Consider the following 19,798-nt stretch of genomic DNA (forward strand, 5'->3'; position numbering starts at 1 on the left):
AAGTGGGTCGGGAGATTATTTATTTTGCTATGCTCTTCAGAGATTAGGAATGTTCACACAGTCTATACTTCAGCTGGTGAACTTGGATTGGATGCCTTTGATGGTGTCCGAAAAGAAAGTAGGGATGAATGCATTTGAGGGTAATACTCAGAATGACACCCTTGCTTTTCTCAGTCACCCTGGGATTGCTGATCTTTTACCTTCATTCTGCTCTGACTTGAGATCTCTCTTTCTGGTTTACTTTGCATATGACAGAAGGAAAATATAGGACATATATCTAAGATAATCCTTCTCAGAAGAAAAAAAATATTCAAATAGCTTATTTTCAAAGGTTAGAATTGGGAAAGCTCTGAGAAAATTGGGAAGTTTGTGAAATGTCTGTGCTTATTCCAACTGATGGAAGAGAAAACACAGAAAAAGTCTTTCTGATGGAAACCTCCAGCATCCTGTTCCCATTACCTTAGGATGTTTTGGTCCATTTAGAAATCTTTAGAGTTGCTTTTCTTTTTGTTCAAATTTGGAGAAATGGAATTTTTTAAATTTTGTGGGAGCTTCTTTTGATTTCTTTTCTTTACTTTTTAACATATCTAGTTTCCAGGACATGTCTTTATTTACATGATCAATTAAAAGCTATTCTTTTTTTTTTTTTTTTAAGTGAGCATAGCATCTGGGATGAGCAAGGGAATTTATTTCCCGAAAACAGGATTTTCAGGGCATCCATGCCACATTTCACTTCTCAGATTTACAAAAAACTTGGCTTTCAATGGCCCATGTGTGTGTGTTCATGTGAATGCACATAAAAACACATAAAATAGTGCATTATTAGGGGTTACTTTAAAATACATATGCAAATATTATGACAAAGTTCACTATTAATTTACAAACAGGAGCATTCTAGAATGACTAGACAGAATCTTTTCTTAAGCCCGGGATAATTGTTTTGGCAACATACAAACTATCCAAAAGGAATGCATAGTGATTAAGGCAAAGAGTTTTTTTTTTTTTTGGTCACAGATTGAAGGAGAGTCCTGGGCTTATAAAATACTCTATTTCCTCCATTAATTGTGCCCGAGTGGAGTTGTAACCAAGTAGCTGAAACAAATAAAATGTAAGTAATATTGTTTCCTTTTAAAACATTTCACTTAATTTGTGGAAGAGGTTTGAATATATTAAATATGCACAGTCCCCCCACCACCACCCCCTGCCTTCCCCCAGAGTTCCTTTGCCCTGTCTCCAGCCTCTCCCCACTGAAACATTCCTGCAATGCTCACAGCAAAACCATTCTCTCAACCCAGTAAGTGAAGTTCCTCTACCTATCTTCTCCTTTGGGGGTGTAGGTGGAGAGGAAAGCAGAGAATACAAAGTTAGCCTGGGACCCTGTAAACCTCTCCTCTTTTACCTGAAACTAAAGCTAAGGGTTGCTTCCATTTCATTGGAGTCTCTGTGATTGCTGTTGTTTGTATATGCCTCTGAATACTTTGGTGAGCTTTCCTCATGCTTTCATGAAGATTCTTTATAGGAAAGGATGAGCTGGTTTTGTGAGAGGATATATTTTCCTTGCACACTAAGTCAGACAATCAATGGATTAGTACAGAAAGGCTGCACAGCAGCAGAAATGGGAAAAGTGAGCATGTGGACACATGTGTGAGTGGAAGTTTTGAACATTGCCTTGTGCTGGTTGACTGCCTCTGTGCATTTGCCAGAGTTAAGGCATCAGAGTCTCCTCTGAAGCAAATCCCTTTAAATCACATACATAGGGAGCAAAGTTTTCAAACCACTTCCTTCTTTTTCTTTCCCATTTTGTGAGAGAAGCCTCAGAGAAGGATATTTAATTTCTCATTGTGGACACAAAAATATGCTAGGAGATCAGTTTTAATACATTCTTTTTTCCCCTCATTACTTACATTGTATAGCTACATTCAGTCAAGAGACATACAATCATTTAGGGGGCTTGGACAATATTATTTAGACAAAGCAAGCTAAAAACCTTAATGTGAATGGAATTACCTTTGGGTCCTGTAATTCCTATTGGAAATTATTTTAGAATATTTCTTAAGTATCACTGCATATTTTCAGCTCCTCCAAACATCAGCATAGTGATAGATTTAAAGAAGGAATTCATAGGGCCTGGACTCCATCTTAGGCCTGTTCATGCTGATCATGCTCGGCCACCTTTCCAATGGACTCTGAACTCTGTGTGTGGTGCCTATGAAAACAACAACAGAAGGAAGGATAAGACCCCTCCAGACAGGGGAACCTTGAAGATTGTATGTAGGTTACTCATCGCCTAAGAGAAAACATACACTTATCACCCCTTCCTCCAGACAGGCCATAAATTTTTCTGTATGTATCAGAGTGTAACCTCGGGTTTATTGATTATTGGCTAATTGTTTGACTGTTTGAGCACATGAGCACATAGCACGTGAATGATGGGGTTATTGGGATTGTATTTTCCTTGGTTTATGTAAGTCTCAAGGAATTTGGAGTGGTGGGTTCAGACACGTACACATGGGGTACAAAAGATTTTCACAAATGCTGGTCGGGGTCCTTGGCTAAGAGGAGACTCTGCCTTGGGCCCGCCGGTGTAATAAACTGCACTCCACTATCTGCATTGTCCTTCTGAGTGAGTTTGTTTCCCAGAACGTGTGGCTACAACATTTGGTGCATTGGCCGGGAAACTCCTCACTTTGAGGAGACAGGTCTCATTTGAAGCCACCCCGAGGCTTGAATCTCCTAGAGGGGGGAAGGCGCCTCGCCCTTCTGGAAGAATTCAGCCTTTCAACGCCCGGTTTCTTCGCTTTGGCAGGTAGTGAACTGCAGCAAGGGAACTGAGCGCTCAGGTGAGGAGGAACCCACCTGGCAGGGTGGAAGCGGGGGCCTGATCACCCCCCTGGGAAGGATTAGAAGGGGCACGGACCCACTGGGGCCTGGAGTGGGCAGGCAGCAGTGATTGCTTGGTAAACAGGTTGATGAGTGTGGTACGGTTTAGGAAGGAAATTTGTGAAGGTCATTTAGGAGGTGTGTCCACGCTGTCTTGGGGAAAATTATTACCAGCAATCGCCAGGGGATTTTTAGGATAGGAAACTGGTCCTTGTATGCTCGTATTCTGCCCTCCCCCAGGAGGTGTCCCATCTGCTGTGAAATTCTTGATCCCCTCGAAATTGTTAGGCTAGAAGGAAGGGGATACATAAGTGAGTATGAATTGGCTTCCCCAGAGATGGCCTGGGACATGGGATGTTTAACCCATCTGTGTTTTTATACGAACCTGATCAAGCCCACCAAGGCAGAACGGACGTTAAGGGAGAAATAGTCTTGGACCGGAGAAGGCAGTGGCACCCCACTCCAGTACTCTTGCCTGGAAAATCCCATGGATGGAGGAGCCTGGAAGGCTGCAGTCCATGGGGTCGCTGAGGGTCGGACACGACTGAGCGACTTCCCTTTCACTTTTCACTTTCATGCATTGGAGAAGGAAATGGCAACCCACTCCAGTGTTCTTGCCTGGAGAATCCCAGGGATGGGGGAGCCTGGTGGGCTGCCGTCTGTGGGGTCGCACAGAGTCGGACACGACGGAAGTGACTTAGCAGTAGTAGCAGTCTTGGACCACGCGGTGTTCTGGTTCGGCTGTGCTGACTGGCAGGTGAAGGCACGCTGATCCCCCTTCTCCCTCTGGGATCTGACAGGTAAGGCTCTTCTCATCCCAATTAGGAAGGAGGCAGAATGGCAATTTAAGTGTCATTGAGTGGAAATATCAGAAGTACATAGGCTACTGAGAACTTCATAGACAGAACGAAAAGGAAAAGTAGAAGAAGGTCCGAGAAGGTAAGGAAGATGGAAGTGAATCTAAGGCAACTGTATTGGAGGGCATGATTAAAAATTTTAAGAAGGGATTAGGAGGAGACTATGGGTTGAAGATGAAGCCTAACCACCTCCGCATACTCTGTGAGGTCGAATGGCCGCCTACGGGAGTAGGATGGCCACCAGAGAACACCATGAATTTAAAAATAGTGGACGCAGTCTATACAGTAGTCACAGGAGAGCCAGGACACCTGGATCCATATCCATACATTGACTCATGGCTAGGGTTAGCTCAAGATCCTTCTACTTGGACAAGGTTCTGTATCCAGAAGGGAAAGGGAAAAATATTAATGGCACAAAAAATTGACTGATGATAAAAAAGGAAATTCTACAGGATTTGGACGGGGATGACCTGAGCCCTCCTCCATACTGGATAATGACGCTCCTGCCTCAGTGCTCCACCAGGACTGGAGGCCGCCTTAATGCCCAATCCAGGGCCAGGTGAAGTCCTGCAGCAGCTGCTGCTCCTCCACCAGCTCTTCCCGAGGTCATAGAGCCGCCACCTCGGCAGGCTCCGATCCCGGTGACAAAAGCCTCTGGCCAGCACTTCCAGGATCCGGCTCCAGCAGAACTGCCCAAGCTATACCCGCCTCTCCTGGTGAGTACTGACAAGAAGGGGAGGGAGACGTTGGAATTAAGCAGAGACTGAGCTCTGCCAGAGAGCTGGAGGGAATGAAACAGAACAGACAAGAGATTTGCAATGCTAGCTCCTACTCTGGTAAAGTCTATCTTGGGCCCCCCTGAAAATCTCTTCTGCCCCAGGGACAGGACAGTCCTTCAATCAGTCCCCACGAAGGCCTCGGGCTGGTTACAGCCAAACCAGTGTGCCTGGTGCCAAGCTTTTGGCCACTGGAAGAATGAATGCCCTAAGGCAAGGAAGGAAGAGGAAGCTCCCTCAGTTGTGGGGCTTGCTGACTTGGAAATTAAATAGGGCTGCCAGGGCTCAGAGATATCAGGTCCCCGAGAACCCATGGCAACCTTAAAAGTGGGGGACCAAAACATTGACTTCATGGTGGATACAGGAGCAGAACTGTCGGTAGTAACAAAACCTGTAGCACCACTATCCAAAAAGACTACCGCTGTAACTGGGGTATTGGGAGAAGAGATGATTAAATCATTTTGCCAGCCCATAGAATGTCAGATGGGGGAGCACCAAGTGATTCATGAGTTCATCTACATTCCTGAGTGCCCAGTACCCCTGTTGGGAAGAGACTTGCTCTCCAAACTAGGAGCACAAATGACTTTCTCCCCTGAGAAGAGGCCCACCTTCCGGATGCACACTATGGCTTATTTGCTCTCTCTCTCTCAATACCACCCTAAGAAGAGTGGAGGTTGCATGAGCCTCCAAAGGAAGAACCGGGTGGGCTGGAAGAGCACGAGAGCGAGCTAATTCAATTATTCCCTGAGGTCTGGGCAGAAGACAACCCCACCCCCCACCAGGCTGGCTAAACATCAAGCTCCAGTGATAATAAAACTCAAATCAGGCACCATCCCGGTTAGAAAGCTCCAGTACCCGCTACCGAAAGAGGCCTGGGCCGCCATACTGCCCTGCATCAATAGGTTGAAACAAGCGGACATTCTAGTCGAGTGTCAGTCGGCTTGGAATACGCGGATCCTGTCGGTTAAAAAGGAAGGACAGTATTATAGGCCTGTACAGGATCTCAGGCTATTCAACCAGGCTACTGTGACTTTACACCCCACTGTTCCAAACCCCTATACCTTACTTAGCCTCCTTTCACCAAGGACTAAAGTTTATACTCGCCTAGATCTCAAGGATGCCTTCTTCTGCATACGCCTCACCCCAGCATCACAGCCCATCTTTGCCTTTGGCTGGGAAGATCCAGTCGGGGGCACCAAGCAACAGCTCATCTGGATTCCCCCACAAGAACACCCCAGCCATCTTTGGGGAAGCCTTGGCTTCTGACCTGAACTCATCCCATCCAGAAGAGTATGGATGTTGGCTCCTACAATATGGGGATGACCTGCTGCTGGCCGCCAAGACCAAGGAAAAATGCTGGGAAGGGACAAAAGCACTGCTCCAGCTGCTGATGGAAGCAGGTTACCAGGTGTCGAAGAAGAAGGCCCAGATCTGCAAGGAGGAGGTAAGGTAGCTGGGGTTTGTTTTAAAGAAGGACACAAGGTTCCAGACCCTAGTTGGGTCCTATATACTGATGGCACTAGCCTGATAAAACAAGGACAGCGGCTGTCAGGTTAGCCAAAGCGGAAGGGGCCATCAAGACTGAAAAGGGATGGTGGGAATTGCTAAGTGGCAAATTATTGGTACCAGAGGAGCTGGCACACAATCTGGTAAGCCAAACACACCAAGCGACCCACCTAGGCATGCTGCCTGCTCACAGGTTAATGCTGCCTCTCAGGTATTCAGACAAAAACTTCTGGGTATTCAGCTGAAAGGCACGCTGCCCTTTGAACACCTGGGAGTGGACTTCACTGAAATGAAACCTCACCGACACTACTGTTACCTGCTGGTCATGGTATGTACGTTCTCGGGCTGGGTAGAAGCTTTTCCTACCTGGACTGAAAGAGCATCAGAAGTAGCCCAGTGCCTGCTTAGGGAAATAGTTCCCAGATTTGGACTTCCTACCAGCATTGGTTCAGACAATGACCCGGCTTTTACAACAAGTAAGCAAAACTTAAAACATCAAATGGAAACTGCACGCTGCATATAGGCCCAGAGTTCTGAGATGGTGGAATGAACCAACCAGACATTAAAGAGACTCTCCAAGTGGATCATAGAGACTGACTGCTCCTGGGTGGACTTGTTTCTGATGGCTCTGCTCAGACTCAGGATGACCCCACAGTACCAAGGCTATTCTCCATACGGAATTGTGTATGGGAGGCCCCCTCCCATAATAAAACAGGTGTCAACAAATTTGCCTCAGGTAAGAGGGAATAGGATTTCACAGCAGATGGAACTGGGTAAGGTAATAAACCGGGTAACTAAGTTTGTACAAGAAAAGGTGCCATTCCCCTTTGGGGAACAGATTCATGAGTTTACGCTTGGTGACCAAGTATGGGTCAAAGATTGGAAACATGATTTGCTAGCCCCTTGGTGAAAGGGCCTTTATGTTTATTCTAACTACCCCTACTGCAGTTAAAGTTGCAGATATTGTCCCTTGGATCCCTCATACGAGGGTGAAGAGAACATAACTACTCAGACCCAAAAAACGCTGAGTGGACTGCACAGAGGGACCCCGCTGACCCTCGGGAGACTAAGACCATCCTTAAGAAGAAGGAAAAGAAGATCCTGGACGAGCCCCTTCAGGATGAAGCCACACAATCAACTCCTGCTGCTTGGCCTCATCAACGTGATTTTGAATTTGACTTCTGTTTCAACTCAGGACAATGTTTTCATCTCATGGGCACATTCCTACGCAGACTTCCACAACACTTCCAACTGCTGGATATGTAGGGCTATGCCTCTGTCAGTGATGGATGGACTTCCTTGGTGGGTGTCACCACTCTGCCAAGGAGATTTTAAACCACTCTGCTCTTTTCTGGGATGACAAAAAGAGACTTTCCTCTCTCTTGTCAATCATAACCTCTCCTTGCTCTTTTGGTGTAAGACCTACAGTCAATAGACTCGGGTCATGGGGTTACATTTGATATAAATGCCAGTGTAACAAAAGCCTAACCTACTTGTTGTAAATCTACCCCAGTAGCCCAGGTAAATCTACCTTATTTACATGCTAGGTGGACAAGATCCGTGTTTCAATGATATGAGTATATTGCTGCCTTATTCGTACCCTCTATAGGGACAACAGATATTATGATTAAAGTAGAGGCCTTGACTAATTTCACAAAACAGGCCCTCCTAGATAGAACAAAAGCCATCCAAGCCTTAAATGAAGAGCAAATCCAAATGAGAAAAGCGATAATTCATGATAGAATGGCTTTGGACATATTCACAGCTGCTCAAGGAGGGACCTGTGCTATAATTAAGTTTGAATGTTGTGTATACATCCCTGACTTATCTGGCAATGTATCAACTGCTTTAGATGACCAGTCTGGCTTTAGAAAAACCAGGTAAAAGCAATGTCAAATGAAAACATTCCTTTTTGGACTTTGATCCTATCTTGGGTGAAGGGCGATTGGTGGAAAACTATATTTACCACTGTTATAGTTGTCTTGATAGTTCTGCTTTGTGGACCCTGAATTTTACAATGTATTATGACCTCTGTAACCGGAAGGTTGATGTCATTCTCCCAAATTGGTGGTCAGAGAGCCAGGGTGCAATATATCCCTATGAATGATGCTCATAATATGAGTTAAGAGCATCAAGAGCGGGGTGGGGGGGATGAAGAAGGAATTCATAGGGCTTGGACTCCATCTTAGGCCTGTTCATGCTGATCATGCTCGGCCACCTTTCCAATGGACTCTGAACTCTGTGTTTGGTGCCTATGAAAACAACAACAGAAGGAAGGATAAGACCCCTCCAGACAGGGGAACCTTGAAGATTGTATGTAGGTTACTCATCGCCTAAGAGAAAACATACACTTATCACCCCTTCCTCCAGACAGGCCATAAATTTTTCTGTATGTATCAGAGTGTAACCTCGGGTTTATTGATTATTGGCTAATTGTTTGACTGTTTGAGCACATGAGCACATAGCACATGAATGATGGGGTTATTGGGATTGTATTTTCCTTGGTTTATGTAAGTCTCAAGGAATTTGGAGTGGTGGGTTCAGACACGTACACATGGGGTACAAAAGATTTTCACAAATGCTGGTCGGGGTCCTTGGCTAAGAGGAGACTCTGCCTTGGGCCCGCCGGTGTAATAAACTGCACTCCACTATCTGCATTGTCCTTCTGAGTGAGTTTGTTTCCCGGAACGTGTGGCTACAACAGATTCACTCCTCTTTTCCTTTCATTACATTGTGGGGTCATTCCCCATCTATTCTTCTCTTTTAGGGATCACCATAGTAAGGATTTGTCTCCAATTACCTTCTATAAGCATCAGGGCTTTGGGTTGAATGAGTTGGGCTTTTCTTGTTCAGTTGGGTCAAACTTCATTTCTGCCTGTCACCATGCAGTCCTTTGGGTTTAGCTCTTCAGATTTAAGGATGCATGAAAAGTAAGGCTATTTACTTTCAATGTGACTTGTTTCTAAGTTTTTCTTAGTTTCTCTCTCTGTCTCTCCAATGTGCTGTGAATGAAGAACCAAGTTATAAATGTGTTATACACAGTGCATACTGAAGGCATCTATTTTTAGGGTATAATTTTTCCTCTTCATGGTAACATTATAATCTAAACATACAGAGAATAAACAAGGAGACTATATGAGGTAGATCAAGACTTCTTTATTCAGGAAAGAACTGAACTTCTCACCTGGAAGTATGGTAGCCATTTATATGGTCAGAATTAAAAATAATAATAAATTTATGAATTAGAGGATATAATTTTGATTATTTAAAAGAAATATTTGAATAAATGTTCACGATTAATTATTTTTATTGTGACACAGTATAAAATTGGTAACATAAAAATTACCATTTTAACCATTTTCTAGTGTACAATTAGCATTATTATTAAAATACTTTCACAGTATTTTTCACAGTGAAAGTAAAATACTTTCACATTCCCAGAACTTTTTCTTCACTTATAAAAAGAAACTTTGTACTCAGTACTTGTACTTAGTAAATGATAATATCTTATATTCCTATCCCCTCCGGCCCTGGCAACCATCCTTCTACTTTTCCCTCTGAATTTTCCCATTCAGTCACCTCATATAAGTGTAATTTACAGTGTTTGTTCCTCTGTATCTGAAGGAGGAAACAGACAGAACAGGCTCCATCTTGAAAGCAGAACTCCATCTTGGGCTGGACTGTGGACTTTGGGGTATATGCCCAGTATCTATGGAAACGACATACCAACTGGAAAACCAAGCTTCCTGGATGGAAGAGCCCGGCTGGTACCTAGACTCTCTGTTGCCTAAAAGAACACCCTAATTATCTGTGTAACTGAATAGAATCATAAATTCTATTATGCTTATTGGGGTATGGCCACAGGCCTATTGATAATTGTCTGCTGTTAACTACCTAGGCTTAAGGCATATGAATAGGGGTTAACTTTGATTGTATCTTTCTTTTCCTTTGTTCAGACTAGTTTTAGGGAATTTGGGGAGGTGGATTTGGACACGTACACTTAAGGTATATAAGGTTTTCAGAAAAACTGGTCAGGGTCCTTGGCTAAGAGGAGACTCTGCCTTGGGCCCATCGGTGTAATAAACTGCCCTCCACTATCTGCATTGTCCTTCTGAGTGACTTTGTTTCCCAGAACGCATGGCTACAACATTTGGTGCATGGGCCGGGAAACTCCTCACTTTAAGAAGACAAGTCCCATTTGGGACTACTCTGAGGCCTTGTAGCTCGAATCTTCTAGAGGGGGGAAGACGCCTCGCCCTTCTGGAAGGATTCTGCTTCTCAATGCCCGGACCTTTCATGTTAGCAGGTAGTGGGCGGCAGCAGGGGAACTGAGTGCTCAGGTGAGGAGGAACCCACACAGTAGGGTGGAAGAGGGGGCCTGATCACCTCCCTGGGAAGGATTAGAAGGGGCACAGACCCACAGGAGCCTGGAATAGGCAGGTGGCAATGATTGCTTGGTACACAGATTGACGAGTGTGTTAGGGCTTAGAAAGGAAATTTGTGAAGGTCATTTAGGAGATGGTGTCCACGCTGTCTTGGGGAAAATTATTACCAAGCAATTGCCAGGGGATTTTTAGGAGAAGAAACTTGGTTTTTGTGTGCTCGTATTCTGCCCTCCCCAAGGAGGTGTCCCATCTGCTATGAAATTCTTGACCCCCTCGCAATTGTCAGGCTAGAAGGTGGGGGATACATAAATGAGTACGAATTGGCTTTTCCGGAGACAGCCTGGGACGTGGGATATTTAACCCATCTGTATTTTCATCTGTACCTGATCAAGCCCATCAAGACAAAATGGACTTTAAAAGTTAAGGGAGAAACAGTCTTGGACCACGTGCTGTTCTGGTTTGGCTGCGCTGACCGGTAGGTGAAGACACCGATCCCCCTTCTCCCTCTGGGATCTGGCAGGAAAGGCTCTTCTCACCCCAACTGAGAAGGAGGCAGAATGGCAATTTAAGTGTCATTGAGTGGAAATATCAGAAGAACATAGGCTACTGAGAACTTCATAGACAGAACGAAAAGGAAAAGTAGAAGAAGGTCCGAGAAGGTAAGGAAGATGGGAGGAAGTGAATCTAAGGCAACTGTATTGGAGGGCATGATTAAAAATTTTAAGAAGGGATTAGGAGGAGACTATGGGTTGAAGATGAAGCCTAACCACCTCCACATACTCTGTGAGGTCGAATGACCCCCTATGGGAGTAGGATGGCCATCAGAGAACACCATGAATTTAAAAATAGTGGAAGCAAATAAAATAAAATAAAATAAAAATAGTGGACGCAGTCTATACAGTAGTCACAGGAAAGCCAGGACACATGGATCAATATCCATATATTGACTCATGTCTAGGGTTAGCTCAAGACCCTCCTACTTGGACAAGGTTCTGTATCCAGAAGGGAAAGGGAAAAATATTAATGGCACAAAAATTGACTGATGATAAAAAAGGAAATTCTACAGGATTTGGACGGGGATGCCCTGACCCCTCCCCCATACTGGATAATGACGCGCCTGCCTCCCAGTGCTCCACCAGGACTGGAGGCCGCCTTAATGCCCAATCCAGGGCCAGGTGAAGTTCCTGCAGCAGCCACTGCTCTTCCACCAGCTCTCCCGGAGTTCATAGAGCCGCAGTTTCAGCAGGCTCCAATCCTAGCAATGGAGACCTCTGGTCAATGTCCCCAGAATTCCACCTCAGCTGGACCTCCTAGATTGTATCTATCTCTCCCGGATAAAATCTCAGAACTACACTGCCTGATAACAGGTCAATGTTGCCTCTCAGCGCAGACAGAAACCTCCAAGGATTCAGGTAAAAGGCACGCTACCCTTTGAACACCTGGAAGTGGACTTCGCTGAAATGTAACCTTACCGAGACTACCATTACCTGCTGGTCATAATACATACATTCTTGGGATGGGTAGAAGCTTTTCCTACCCAGACCGAAAGAGCATCAAAACTGGCCTGGTGCCTGCTTAGGGAGATAGTTTCCAGATTTGGATTTCCTACCAGCATTGGATCGGACAATGGCCTAGCTTTTGTAGCTGATTTAGTATAACAAGTAAGCAAAATTTTAAACATCAAGTGGAAATTGTATACAACATATAGACCCCAGAGTTCTGAGATGGTGGAAGGAACCAACAGGACACTTAAATATACACTCTGCAAGTGGATCTTAGAGACTGTTCCTGGGTGGACTTGTTTCCAACGACTCTGCTCAGACTCAGGATGACCCCATGGTCCCATGGCTCTTCTCCATACAAAATTGTGTATGGGAGGCCCCCTCTCATAATAAAACAGGTGTCAACAAATTTGCCTCGGGTAAGGGGAGAAGAGATTTCACAGCAGATGGAACAGCTTGGTAAGGTAATAAATCAGGTAACTAAGTTTATACAAGAAAGGGTGCCATTCCCCCTTGGGGAACAGATTCACGAATTTGTGCCTGGGGATCAGGTGTGGTCAAAGACTGGAAACACGACTCCTTGGCCCCACATTGGAAGGGTCCATATACTGTTCTAACCAGCCCTACTGTAGTTAAAGTTGCAGGTGTCACTCCCTGGATCCACCACATGAGGGTGAAGAGAGCATACCACGCAGACCTGGAGGATGCCGAGTGGACTATACAAAAGGACCCCACTGATCCCTGTGAAACCAAGATCATCTTAAAGAAGAAAAAGAGATGAAGCTGTGCAATCAACTGCTGCTACAAGGACTTGCTGGTATCATCTTGAGACTAACCATAGTTTCAGTACAAAGAGGGACCTGTGCTATAATTAAAGTTGAATGTTGTGTATATATTCCTGATTTATCTGGCTATATATCAGCACCCTCAGTTCAGTTCAGTTCAGTTGCTCAGTCGTGTCAGACTCTTTGCGACCCCATAAATCGCAGGACGCCAGGCCTCCCTGTCCATCACCAACTCCCAGAGTTCACTCAGACTCACATCCATCGAGTCAGTGATGCCATCCAGCCATCTCATCCTTTGTCGTCCCCTTCTCCTCCTGCCCCCAATCCCTCCCAGCATCAGTCTTTTCCAATGAGTCAACTCTTCGCATGAGGTGGCCAAAGTACTGGAGTTTCAGCTTTAGCATCATTCCTTCCAAAGAAATCCCAGGGCTGATCTCCTTCAGAATGGACTGGTTGGATCTCCTTGCAGTCCAAGGGACTCTCAAGAGTCTTCTCCAATACCACAGTTCAAAAGCATCAATTCTTCGGCGTTCAGCCTTCTTCACAGTCCAACTCTCACATCCACACAGCACTCTAGATGACATGAAAGGTCAGGTAAAAGTTATGTCTGATGATAATCTTCCTTTTTGGACTTTGGTCCTATCTTGGGTAAAGGGTGATTGGTGGAAAACTATATTTACCATTGTTATAGTTGCCTTGATAGTTCTGCTTTGTGAACCCTTTATTTTACAACGTATTATGAACTTTGTAACCCAAAGGTTGATGTTGTTCTCTCAAATTAGAGGTCGGAGAGTCAGGGTGCAATATATCCCTAAGAATGATGCTCATACTATGAGTTAAGAGCATCAAGAGGTGGGGAATGAAGGAGGAAACAGACAGAACAGGCTCCATCTTGAAAGCAGGACTCCATCTTGGGCTGGACTGTGGACTTTGAGCTATATGCCCAATATCTATGGAAACGACATACCAATTGGAAAACCAGGCCCCTGGATGGAAGAGCCCCAGGGCTCGTACCTAGACTCTCTGTTGCCTAAAAGAATACCCTGATTATCTGTGTAACCAAATAGAATCATAAATTCTACTATGCTTATTGGGGTATGACCACAGGCCTATTGATAATTGTCTGCTGTTAACTACCTAGGCTTAAGGCATATGAATACGGGTTAACTTTGATTGTATCTTTCTTTTCCTTTGTTCAGACTAGTTTCAGGGAATTTGGGGAGGTGGATTTGGACACGTACACTTAAGGTATATAAGGTTTTCAGAAAAACTGGTCAGGGTCCTTGGCTAAGAGGAAACTCTGCCCTGGGCCTGCCTGTGTAATAAACTGCCCTCCACTATCTGCATTGTCCTTCTGAGTGAGTTTGTTTCCCAGGACGCATGGCTACACAATATCATAATATTTTCACAGTTTATCCATGTTGTATCATGTATCAGAACGTCACTTCTTTTTATAGCTAAATAAATTCCATTGTGCATATACTACATTAAAAAAAAATTAACTAGAAAATAATTAGTTTATATATAGTGAAGGTTTCTGCCATACATCACCATGAATCAGCCATAGGCATACACATGTCCCCTCCCTTCTAAACCTCCCTCCTACCTCTCTCCCCATCCCACCTCTCTAGGTTGCCACAGAGCACTGGCTTTATGTTCCCTGCATCATACAGCAGATTCCCACAGGTTATCTACTTTACATTTGGTTTCACAGCTATTTGTAAGACCTCCCCAGATGGCCATTTTGCTTTTTTGCATTTATTTTCCACGGGGATGTTCTTGATCCCTGTCTCCTGTATAATGTCACAAACTTCCATCCGTTCATCAGGCACTCTGTCTATCAGATCTAGTCCCTTAAATCTATTTCTCACCTCCACTGTATAATCATAAGAAATTTGATTTAGGTCATACCTGAGGGTCTAGTGGTTTTCCCTACTTTCTTCTGAATTTGGCAATAAGGAGTTCATGATCTGAGCCACAGTCAGCTCCTGGTCTTGTTTTTGCTGACTGTATAGAGCTTTTCCATCTCTGGCTTCAAAGAATATAATCAATCTGATTTCGGTGTTGACCATCTGGTGATGTCCATGTGTAGAGTCTTCGGTCTGGGGACACAAATAGCTGTGAAAAGATGAGAAATGAAAAGCAAAGGAGAAAAGGAAAGATATAAGCATCTGAATTCAGAGTTCCAAAGAATAGCAAGGAAAGATAAGAAAGCCTTTCTCAGTGATCAATGCAAAGAAATAGAGGAAAACAACAGAATGGGAAAGACTAGAGATCTCTTCAAGAAAATTAGAGTTACCAAGGGAACATTTCATGCAAAGATGGGCTCGATAAAGGACAGAAATGGTATGGACCTAACAGAAACAGAAGATATTAAGAAGAGGTGGCAAGAATACACAGAAGAACTGTACAAAAAGGCCTTCATGACCCAGATAATCACGATGGTGTGATCACTCACCTAGAGCCAGACATCCTGGAATGTGAAGTCAAGTGGGCCTTAGAAAGCAAAACTACGAACAAAGCTAATGGAGATGATGGAATTCCAGTTGAGCTATTTCAACCTGAAAGATGATGCTGTGAAAGTGCTGCACTCAATATGCCAGCAAATTTGGAAAACTCAGCAGTGGCCACAGGACTGGAAAAGGTCAGTTTTCATTCCAATCCCAAAGAAAGGCAACACCAAAGAATGCTCAAACTACTGCACAATTGCACTCATCTCACACGCTAGTAAAGTAATGCTCAAAATTCTCCAAGCCAGGCTTCAGCAATACGTGAACCATGAGCTTCCAGATGTTCAAGCTGGTTTTAGAAAAGGCAGAGGAACTAGAGATCAAATTCCCAACATCCGCTGGATCATCAAAAAAGCAAGAAAGTTCCAGAAAAGCATCTATTTCTGTTTTATTGACTATGCCAAAGCCTTCAACTGTGTGGATCACAATAAACTGTGGAAAATTCTGAAAGAGATGGGAATACCAGACCACCTGACCTGCCTCTTGAGAAACCTATATGCAGGTCAGGAAGCAACAGTTAGAACTGGACATGGAACAACAGACTGGTTCCAAATAGGAAAAGGAGTACGTCAAGCCTGTATATTGTCACCCTGCTTATTTAACTTCTATGCAGAGTACATCATGAGAAACGCTGGGCTGGAAGAACCACAAGCTGGAATCAAGATTGCCGGGAGAAATATCAATAACCTCAGATATGCAGATGACACCACCCTTATGGCAGAAAGTAAAGAGGAACTACAAAGCCTCTTGATGAAAGTGAAAGAGGAGAGTGAAAAAGTTGGCTTAGCTCAACATTCAGAAAACGAAGATCATGGCATCTGGTCCCATCACTTCATGGGAAATAGATGGGGAAACAGTGGAAACAGTGTGAGACTTTATTTTTTTGGGCTCCAAAATCACTGCAGATGGTGATTGCAACCATGAAATTAAAAGACGCTTACTCCGTGGAAGGAAAATTTTGACCAACCTAGATGGCATATTCAAAAGCAGAGACATTACTTGGCCAACAAAGGTCCATTTAGTCAAGGCTATGATTTTTCCAGTGGTCATGTATGGATGTGAGAGTTGCACTGTGAAGAAAGCTGAGCACCAAAGAATTGATTCTTTTGAACTGTGGTGTTGGAGAAGACTCTTGAGAGTCCCTTGGACTGCATGGAGATCCAACTAGTCCATTCTAAAGGAGATCTGTCATGGGTGTTCTTTGGAAGGAATGATGCTGAAGCTGAAAGTCCAGTACTTTGGCCACCTCGTGCGAAGAGTTGACTCATTGACAAAGACTCTGATGCTGGGAGGGATTAGGGGCAGGAGGAGAAGGGGATGACAGAGGATGAGATGACTGGATGGCATCACTGACTCGATGGACGTGAGTTTGAGTGAACTCCAGGAATTGGTGATGGACAGGGAGGCCTGGCGTGCTGCAATTCATGGGGTCACAAAGAGTCGGACACAACTGAGCAACTGAATTGAACTGAATGTGTATATCCAATACAGATGTCCACTCTCTTAAGTCATTTCACCCTCTCCCTTCCTGCTGTAACCAAAAGTCTGTTCTTTATGTCTGCATCTCCTTTGCTGCTCTGCCAATAGCATCATAAGTACCATCTTCATAGATTCCATATATATGTGTGTTAACACATGATATTTGTCTTTCTCTTAATGACTTACTTCACTCTTTATGATAGGCTCTAGGTTCATCCACCTCATTAGAACTGACTCAAATGTGTTCTTTTTTTTATAGCTGAGTAATATTCCATTGTGTATATGTACTAAATAGTCTTTATGCATTCATCTGTCAGTGGACATCTAGGTTGCTTCCACATCCTAGCTATTCTAAATAATGCTGCAATGAATACTGGGGAACAAGTGTCTTTTTCAGTTGTGATTTCCTGAGGGTCATATACATTTTTAATCCATTAATTTGTTGATGGCTATCTGGGTTGTTTTACCTTTTGGTTCAGTTCAGTTTAGTTCAGTCGCTCAGTCATGCCCGACTCTTTGCAACCCCATGAATCACAGCATGCCAGGCCTCCCTGTCCATCACCAACTCCCGGGCTTCACTCAAACTCACGTCCATCGAGTCAGTGATGCCATCCAGCCATCTCATCCTTTGCCATCCCCTTCTCCTTCTGCCCCAAATCCCTCCCAGCATCAGAGTCTTTTCCAATGAGTCAACTCTTCGCATGAGGTGGCCAAAGTATTGGAGTTTCAGCTTTAGTATCAGTCCTTCCAAAGAACACCCAGGACTGATCTCCTTTAGAATGGACTGGTTGAATCTCCTTGCAATCCAAGGGACTCTCAAGAGTCTTCTCCAACACCACAGTTCAAAAGAATCAATTCTTTGGTGCTCAGCTTTCTTCACAGTGCAACTCTCACATCCATACATGACCACTGGAAAAATCATAGCCTTGACTAGACGGACCTTCGTTGGCAAAATTTGGTTACTGTAAATAATACTGATAAAAATATTCACATATAAGTACTTGAGTCTCTACTTTTCTTTTTTTTTTTTTTGGTTATACAGTATACCCCAAAGGGGAATTGTTCCTTATGATATTTCTGTTTATTCTTTGTTTTGATGAAACATCAAACTGCTGTACACAATCTGTACCATTTTACATTCCTACTAGTAGTGCACAAGTGTTCATCTTTGCCAGACTCATTACTTTCTGCTTTTGTTTTTCTAGTAACTATCCTAATGGGCATGAAATGGTGTCTCATTATGGTTTTGATTTTGACTTTTCTGATCACTAGAGATGGTGAGCATCTTTTCATGTGCTTGTTGGCTATTTGTATATCATCTCTAGAAAAATGTCTGTTTAGATCATTTGCCAACTTTTGGATTGGGTTGTTTCCTCATTTTTTGAGTTGTAATTCTTTATATATTCTGACTATTGATTCTTCACAGTCATAAGTTTTTATGCCAATCTCAACATATTTTTAAATGAATTATCTTATTGTGTCATTAGATTATTTTATATATGTATATTTGTAGGTTAATTTTGTGTATATATGCATATATATGTATTTACACATAAAATAAACTGATATATGTATATAAATTCAATGGATTTAGTGAGTCTTAAGCTTAGATAATTTCTAACTTAACCAATAGCATCATTTGAACATTTAATTATTTGAATTTTGTTTATACTTCATGAGAATTTCAGAAATTAATTTTAAATTTTTGTTTCATTTTACCATCTTCAATTAGATTGCCTAAAGCAAAAATGCATAAAAAAACATGAAGCTAACTGCTCCTTTCTTGAGTTAACTCTTGGTCATTTCCAACATGTTCCAAAGTGAAAGGTACAGTAATTTGTATTAACTTTAAAGTAAATGGAACTCAATGGACATGAGTTTGGGTGGACTCCAGGAGTTGGTGATGGACAGGGAGGCCTGGTGTGCTGCAGTTCATGCGGTTGCAGAGTCGGACACGACTGAGCTACTGAACTGAACTGACTGAAATGGAACTCAATAGTTAGTCCCTTGGTCTCTGGAAGCAGCCTGCGTGTATTGAAGTGAACCTGCCACTTACTATGTGTGATTTTGGCTTGGTTAACCTCTCTAAAGCTCACCTTCCTCATCTAAATTTGCGATCATAATAGGCTGTTGTTGGGACCAAATGAATAAACCTAGTGAAGTGATGTGTATAGTTCCTAGTCCTTAAGAAGAACCCAGTGGTTTTGGAGGGTGGTTTGATTGGCAAACGAGTTCACAACCCCCATAAATAATTTCCTAGACTAGTAGATGGAAGGCATAGCTTGTATTTTACTGGCATGTTGCTAGTTGATCATCAGAACCCTATAGAAGTCAAGAAATCAGTAAGAAATTTCTGTGGTTTAAGACCTCTCATTTGAAAATAAGGCATTGCCAATTCAGGTTCACAGAAATTATGGGATGTTTAAATATTTGTGTTTAACAAATTAACACTTTACATACATACACATAGGCACATATGAACACAATGCTTATTATATATGACTTCACTTGATGATAACTTCAAAAGTCTAAAATCACTGGCAGTGAGACAAAGGACAAGGGTGCTCCTTGAAAGCTCCTCTTCCTTGCAACCACCATCCCATGATGATCCCTGATAGTCATACAAAAATAAAAGATCCTGAGAGGATGGGGAACACATGTATACCTTGGGCAGATTCATTCTGATATATGGCCAAACCAATACAATATTGTAAAGTTAAAAAAAAAAAAAAAAAGATCCTGAGAGTTCAAAGCCCAGTGTATTCCACACTTTGATACCCAAAATGGAAAACAGATGAAAGTGGAGCTTCCATGGTTTGGGTAGGATGGTGTTGTTGAGACTGCCTTGCCCACTGGCCTCTCACTAGAAGGCTTTGAAAACCCAAGAATTATGCCTGACTTCATTGAACAAGATTGGAAACCATTGCTTTAGTTTGATCTTATTTTATAGACATCCTCTTCCGTCCCAGGTAGTAAGACATGGATACTGAGAAGAAGGAGGCAGAATAGAAGAAACTGTGAATTTATGACAGTATACAATGTGTGGGCCTAAAGAATATATTGAAATTAAATTAAAACACTTTTCATACTGTTCATGGGGTTCTCAAGGCAAGAATAC

At 43.2% G+C, this 19,798-nt stretch overlaps 1 pseudogene; it reads left to right on the forward strand.

Moving 5' to 3' along the window:
• Positions 1–5,630: 5,630 nt before the first annotated feature.
• On the forward strand, positions 5,631–9,069 carry LOC112449233 (uncharacterized; annotated as a pseudogene).
• Positions 9,070–19,798: the final 10,729 nt, after the last annotated feature.

The sequence above is a fragment of the Bos taurus genome, chromosome 13 (genome assembly GCF_002263795.3).
Source record: "Bos taurus isolate L1 Dominette 01449 registration number 42190680 breed Hereford chromosome 13, ARS-UCD2.0, whole genome shotgun sequence".
In the NCBI taxonomy this organism is placed as follows: Eukaryota; Metazoa; Chordata; class Mammalia; order Artiodactyla; family Bovidae; genus Bos; species Bos taurus.